This window comes from Mus musculus, chromosome 15 (assembly GCF_000001635.26).
Source record: "Mus musculus strain C57BL/6J chromosome 15, GRCm38.p6 C57BL/6J".
Lineage (NCBI taxonomy): Eukaryota > Metazoa > Chordata > Mammalia > Rodentia > Muridae > Mus > Mus musculus.
The window spans coordinates 55,262,300-55,266,931 of NC_000081.6; the positions used below are offsets into that span (position 1 = coordinate 55,262,300).

Consider the following 4,632-nt stretch of genomic DNA (forward strand, 5'->3'; position numbering starts at 1 on the left):
CCCAACCCTCCTGCTGATAAGTACCTGTACTTCCCCTTTTGCTTGTGCATTTAAGCCTTGGGCCTTTCTCAATACAGTGGGGTCTTGATGCAATTCAGAACGTTTCCGTGTCGTTATTCGCACAAGACCCTCGTCTCTCTCTACCCCCCATTTGGTTCTTAGGAGAAGGTCCCCTCGAGACCCTCGAATAACTGGACCTGCTGGACGGGTCAAAGAATAAAACCTAATTTTGACCTCTGCTCTTGGGCTTTCTGACCAAAGTCAGAAATCCTGCTAGAAAAATGCTAAAAGAGCTGTAACAGATCTCTAGGATAGTTTTTGGGTTTTCCAACTAAAGTCAGAAATCCTGATTTTAAAAAAAAAAAATCGTAAAGAATAGTAATAACTGGATAGCTCTTGGTTTTTCTGACCAAAGTGAGGAGTTCTGCTAGAAAAATTCAAAAAGAGCTATGTTTGCTCTCCAAACAATTCTCTCTGGGTAGCTTTCGAAGCACAAAGCCCAGTCTTTTATTTACACATTTAGTCATTTACCCAGGTTCCCTTTTAACTATCCCACAAATCAGCATTTTATGACCTTAGCCTCTTGATCCTTAGAAAGAGACAGCAAGTTTTGTTTTGTTTTGTTTTGTTTTTAAACATAGCAAATGAGTTTAGAGATCTGCCTACCTTTGTGCACACAAACAATAAATTTAGCTGGGTAAAATCCCATCCTCACCAAGCCTGGGCATAAACTTGTTCTGTCCTAGGCTGACCTTGAACTCAGAAATCTGCCTGCCTTTGTATCTTCCTGACAAGCTGGTTCATTAATGCAGCTGCCTTTGTTCTTTTAGGTCCATGAAGCCCCTTATACATTTCATATTGCATCCTTATATTTTGTACAGTTGAAAAGCTATACATTCATGAACTCATGTTTTCAGAGTTCTTTCCCACAGTCTTAAGGGCTGTCCTAAAGGTCACAGTATTTACCATGTCTGAGGATCTTTAGACACCCTTAACTCTTGGACTCCTGCTGTTTCTAATTATCATGGACCTTGACAGGGAGAATATTTCCCGAAGGAGGAACATGAAGTGTAATACATTATTATACAAACAAGCCTTACCTTACGCCTAGCAACCAGCAACACTCATGGAAGCCCATGACCAGCTCTGCTCCATGCTGACCCTTCCACAAGGCTATGCAGGACTTGGCAAATCATCTTGGTATTTTTGGTATACTTATTTCTGAAGTGAGAATTTTTGTTTTTGTTTTTGTTTTTGTTTTTTCGAGACAGGGTTTCTCTGTGTAGCCCTGGCTGTCCTGGAACTCACTTTGTAGACCAGGTTGGCCTCGAACTCAGCAATCCACCTGCCTCTGCCTCCCAAGTGCTGGGATTAAAGGCATGCGCCACCACGCCCGGCTCTGAAGTGAGAATTTTATTATCTTATATGAACATGCTTTTGTCTTAACCCCAGGAGTGGAATATGGGGCTGCTTCTGATTGTCCACAGCAGCAGACTAATTGTCTCATGCCTGCTCTGGCTGGGGTATGATTCTGCCGGCTGCTGATAGTATAATTCCTAGGAGGAATATGGAAAGAGTATAAAGGCCACAGCCCTGAGAGGGAACTTTGAAGGAGGGGTGTGTGTGTGTGTGTGTGTGTGTGTGTGTGTGTGTGTGTGTGTGACTGTTTCTCCTGATGGTTCCTGCTCCTGCTGTTGTTGATGGTCTAGAGAAAAAAAAAGATAAGAAGAAATTGGACATTTCCTAACTAGACAAAGATTGGACTTTCCTCCAAGGAACTCAATGTTCCTATCCAGTAGGAAGTAGTTTAAAGAGACCTACACCTCATTTCTAGACTAACCTTTCTATCCTACCTGGTATTGGGGTATAGAGGGAATAAGGGTTGGAAGGGAGGGGGTAGAATATAAGAAAGCAAATAAAATAGCTATAAAATTTTTATAATTGTTTTCTCTTATTTCAGATCTTAAATGTTTATTTTATGTGTATAAATGTTCTGTCTGCATCACATGCTTGACTGATGCCCAGAGAGATCAAAGAAGGCATTGCATCTCCCTGGAACTGGAGTTACAGACCCACCAGGTGGAGTTCAGAGCCACCCTGTGGATGCTGGGAAATGAACCTGGGTCCTCTCTAAGAGCAGCCAGTACTCTAAAGAGCTGAGTCATCTCTTCAGCCCCTGGTTGTTTGTGCTGGTTTGTTTTGTTTCTTATATACACAGGTTCTTAATGTGGCCCAGGCTAGCCTAAAAACTGATAGGAGGCTGAAGATGACTTTGAACTCCTGACCCTCCAGCTTCTTCAGCGGGCCACATACTGTGGGATTAGAGCCAGGCCACCACCACATCTGCCTAAATTAAAATCTTAATCAGCTAAATGTTTAAATTATGTAGAAATAACTAACCAAGTATAACCATCAAAACTTAAAATGTAGGGCTGGTGAGATAGCTCAGCAGGTAAAGAGCCTTACTAACTGTTTGTCTTCAGACCCAGGGACAAGGGACTGAGATGCATAATATTTTTACATATCAAAGCAGACCTCGCCTTCAGGCTCTCCCAACATTCCTCAGTCCCAACCCTGCATATCCCTCCCCCAACCCTGAACTTTCCAGCCCAGGGGCTGGGCTGCCCTTCCCCCTGAGGCTCTTCCCTATATAATCAGACCTTTTGGCCTCCGACCCCCTCCTCTTCTGTCTTCCCCCTTTCCTTCTCTCTATACACATGCTTTCTCTCTTTCTTTTTCCCCTCCCCTCTGTGTCCGTTCCCATGATGACTATCCCGCCTTTTCCCTTGGGGCCATGAACTCAACCACCAGGGAGCCCCTTCCCAATAAACTTACATTTATACATATTTTAATGTTTTGAATCGACTTACTTGTCCAGTGTAGAGAAATAATTTATTACTACTGACCTTGGTGAATGAATTTAAGCCCCTATAAAAACCCACTTAGTAGCAGGAGAAAACCAGGGGACCACAAGTTGTCCTCTGACCTCTATATACACCTGCATTGTGACATATGTGCACCCACACATAAACAGCATATGCACACACTAAGTGCGTGCTTAAACATTCCACGTAAAATCATTGCCACACAAGGCTAGATAGCAGTATCTAGGTCCTGCCCTATCAGATTCCAAAGAGTTTTTACAGCCTGTTAGGGAAGCAATAAAGTGATTGACATGTGTACAGCTGCAGTATGGTATATCCCACAGCTACACTCTCCGGATATGTTGGAGATTCAGTTTTGATTACAGAGAAGCGGCTTGTCCTGAGCACATCTTAGTTGAGACATCATTCGTCGGGGGCGGACTAGTCTAGAGGTGTTGGAGATTCGTGCTGGGATGACGTAAGGCACACCACCTCCCAGCGCTTCTGTTCACACAGGCTTTCTGTGGTCAGATAGTAAAAGCGCCGGCTGCTGCTTGCTGGGAACATCTATCAAAACACCCAGCAGAATAAGGACGCGTTAGGTCAAGACCTTACAAGGTCTCCTCTCCTTCCTCCCAGGACTTGACAGTTTTTCCCTGCGTGACTCTTTTGTAGCTTCGTGAGACTTTATTTCATGTTTATTGTTCTTTGCTCCCTTGGGGTTAAATATTAAGCCCATTTCTGGAAGTCTGCTATGCTTGGGTCCACAAAGATTCCTAACAAGGGCTTAATGAAGGTGGAGAGTGGCACCTGGCGGTCCAGTCTGACTGGGCGGAGCATCGGATAGCCTGGGCTTTGTCTAATTTGCTGTAACTTTTATATCGACCTTGTTTAGGTACGGGTGGCTGACACAGAACAAGACCTGATTAAAAATAGAAAAAAGAAAAAAAAAATCTGTGTTTCTGCGGCAGTGCAGGCTAAGACAGCAAACACGGAGTCCTTAAACTCAACCCTGCTAGTCCATGAGCTGTGTGGCACAGGAACCCCGGGGCAAGTTAAATATTAAGCAGGAAAAGTCCCAGATCCGATATGTAACAGCAGAGACCGACATAAACAAACACAGCTAGCTCTGAGGAACATGGGAGGCTGCGGAGGCCTGTCAGTGAGTTGAGGGACACAAGGAACGCTTGTGTTTGCAGATTTTTCTCACCACCACTATGAGCTGCATCCACTGTGAAAACTAGCACTTTACATGCCCGACATGGTAGAAGGTTCTAGAACGCAGGGGCCCATCTTACTTCATTAACATTTGTTTGGTTTCTTCATATCACAAGTGTATCACAAGTACCGAATAGTCCAGTCCCTTTCCTATTTATTCACTTAGAGGCTTCTTTGCCTGTTTCTTGTCAGGCACACTCTCCTGGCTGGGTCCACAAGAGGAGGAAGCAGCAAACTTAACAGAACATTTTAAGATTTTTCACTGGACACCTTATATATTTGCTGGTTCAGGTAGTCATTTTGAGGTCAGAGAAACATTCTTAGAAATAGCCAAGGTGTGGTTTCTGACTCCCTGCCCCCACCCCGGGATAAGGAACTGAGGACATATTTTACATATCAAAGCATAGCTCGTCTCCAGGTTCTCCCAGCATCCCTCAGTCCCTACTTCGTCTATCCTACCCCCCAACCCTGAACGTTCCATCCCAGGTGCTGGGCTGCTCTTCCCACAGAGATCTCTCTCTCCCTCCCTCCCTCCCTTTCTTCCTCTCCC

The 4,632-nt window shown here is 44.5% G+C and overlaps 1 non-coding gene across 1 annotated transcript; it reads right to left on the minus strand.

Moving 5' to 3' along the window:
* Nucleotides 1–242: 242 nt before the first annotated feature.
* Nucleotides 243–304, minus strand: Gm26296. Its single transcript, XR_003951663.1, has one exon. It is a non-coding gene; the product is annotated as a U7 small nuclear RNA (small nuclear RNA).
* Nucleotides 305–4,632: the final 4,328 nt, after the last annotated feature.